The following is a 3025-nucleotide window of genomic DNA, read 5'->3' on the forward strand; positions in this document are numbered from 1 at the left end:
GGTTGTTTATAAAGATAAAAGTTAGCCAAAAAGGTGAAACGACGATTTTGCCCCTCCAAAATCCAGCTCGCAAGTGTAGATAAAGGGATTCCATTTGACTTCATGGTGAAATTACAGGAAAGCTACAAAACATGCATTTTCATTAGTTTAGTGACATTTTTGACTAACAAATAAATTTAGTGACCTGAACAACCACTAGCGTATAGTATAGTAACATTTTTGGCGATTTGCTCAAAGCCAATCTGTCTACTCTAAACCTCACCCTTAAATAAATTTGACAACTCTATAAAACTATTGTATATCACAGATAGGGATTGATTACATCCAGCATTAACATTTGGCTGACACTGTCAAAGTGGTAGTTTGAATCTCATTTGGACACGTTCACAATTCACCCTCAAAGTGGTAGTTCATATGAATTGTCTGTAGAAAATGGTGTAGAACAGAGTACATCAGCCCTGAGCTAGTAATAAGCTTTGAAAAAGATAACTAAAAATGAACTGTATTCACACAAGAAAACAACCCCTCTTATTGGCTTGCTCACAACCAACTAATTCTAAAGTAGTTGGCCACCACATGTCTTGTGGGGTGAGAGGTCAAAGGTTCAAATTTTGCCTTCCATCAAAGTTGCTACTTAATATGACTTCTCTTAGATCCATATGGGTCCTTAGTGTACCCATATAGTCCTCACCGATGGTGATTCAGTCCCTATCGATTTTCCGTGATCCTATTGTGTCACCCTTTTTAGTATAGGATAGCATAGAATTAGGAGAAGTAGTAGGTGTAGATGGTGACAATAGAAAAAAAAATTGTCTTGCTCACATCTATATACAATTATAGAGAGAGGAACACCTAACAATTAATACCAACTAGCAACTAAATGACATCAGTAAACCAAAAGATAATTCTAGACTCTATAAGAAAGTAACAGTGATAAATGACAAACTAATTGCTCTTCATTAGTAGCCAACAACTTCTTGGGCTGTTGGTAACCCCAAGACTATAAAAGTCTTGAACCCTTGACCTTCCACCAAATTTGCCACTTAATTGTGGCTGCCACCTTTGGGTGGCTTTCTTCGACGGGGTTTTCCTCCCTCCCTTTATACTAGACTAGAGTAGGTTATACAACTGTTATCGTTAGGACAAAAAAAAAATTTTGCTCTTCATTAGTCTCAAAAAAATCAACTTTAATGTTCAACATTGTTATGTGCATAACATCAATCACACTGTCAAACATCATTTGGTGGCCATTTTCCTTCCTCACTAGTTTACCAAAAGCCCTTTCTTTCTCCTTGCGCTGTACTAATAATGTGATGCCCCGTGTCCTGAATATTTCTTATTTCCTTGAATATATAATGTACTTGTTAAACAACCCTTGGCCTTTCAAAGTTCAATGTTTAGACTTTTAGGGAATGATTAATGTTTCTTTTAAACCTTAAAAGGAAGTCATTCAGATTTTAATCATTAAAAGATCTCACTAGTTTTAGCAATTATTCAGTGTTACTACTTTAGAAAGAATATCCATCTTAATTTACTAGTTATGACTTACCTATATAGGATTCATCAAATAACTTGGCTACATATTGACATTAATTAGAAGAAATTATCAAAACGTTCTAAGATAATTGTAAAAAATTTGAGAAAATGGAAATTCATTGTATCTATTACTAGTGGAATCCTGTTGTAATTCAGTGTATTGAATTCAATAGCTTTAGTTATGCATTACTACCTACAATTCTTCGCTATATATAATCATTCCTTAATATTGTTTGTCCAAAGTTATTACTCCTTGCTTTCTTTTTGTTTTCAATTAGATTAACTTTCTCAATCACTGAGATATGAAGCATTTTTTGGTTCTCACAATTTACCTAATCTACTCGCAATTTTTCCTAGTCCATGCAATTCCAGCTTCAAGTAAGTTAACAAATCATATCAAAATATATTACTCCAAAAGAAATTTATTTTCTTTTTTGCCATTAACTTAAATATCCTGCATAAGCATGCAGACTTAATTTTCTTTTTCTTGCTTTTTATGTAATTTTGTATGAAAGTTAGTCTTATATATGTTATCGTGAATCTAGAAATCAATTTTTGGAGAGGCTGTGAACGTGGCTATGTCGAGGAGGTTTTAGAACACGCTATGTGTTGGCTTATGAAAGTTTGGAAAGCATCGGGTTGATGATAAGTGCTAAGTTGACCATGAGTTTCATCCAGCAAAATCAGGGGGTTTGATCTTATGTGGTACGAATGAATGTTTTGGGATAATCAAGTATTCCATTCTATTACCGATTGCTGTATAGGCAAAATTTGGTGTATTATAGTAGTATCAAGTTACACACGCAATCGGTGGGGTGGTATGTACTTCTGACGAGTTTGTTGGATCGACCAAGTTTTTATGACATCCCTCTTATACATATTTGTGTGCTACAGTTGATGTAAACGGTTCTTGGAATTCAATTTTGTCAAGTAAGTTCAAGATATTTGACAATGTTTTATAAAAAGTTTGGTGCACAATTTTGAGTTTATGTTGAAGGATATTACTTTGAACTAAATTTTTGAAAGGCCATTGAAACTAATTTATTGTTCAAATTTATATAATTTGCACTTACGTGCTCGATTCATTTAGACAATACTTTTGCTCTCTACCACAGTTTATAGAATAATTTGTTTATATTTTTATTAAATAATCATTTGAACACACAATGAATCTCACTGAATTTTGCCTGATCAAGTTTTGAAAAACAAGAAGTTTTCTAGAAAAGAAGATCAACTAGAGAAACAATCAAGAGGATTTTCATGTGAAGGATTAATCGGCATCAAAAGCTTTAGTCTCTATACACGTGAACTTGATCGAAGATTTAATTTTTTGCTATGTTCAAGTTTAGGTAATTTTGTGTAAGTTAGAGAAGATCAACTAGAGAAACTATCAAGAGGATTTTTATGTGAAGGATTGATCAATATCAAAATTCTGATGCTGATCAAGTGAGGATTGTAGGACTTTTAATTTTATAAATTTTATGGTTTT

This window comes from Coffea eugenioides, chromosome 9 (assembly GCF_003713205.1).
Source record: "Coffea eugenioides isolate CCC68of chromosome 9, Ceug_1.0, whole genome shotgun sequence".
Lineage (NCBI taxonomy): Eukaryota > Viridiplantae > Streptophyta > Magnoliopsida > Gentianales > Rubiaceae > Coffea > Coffea eugenioides.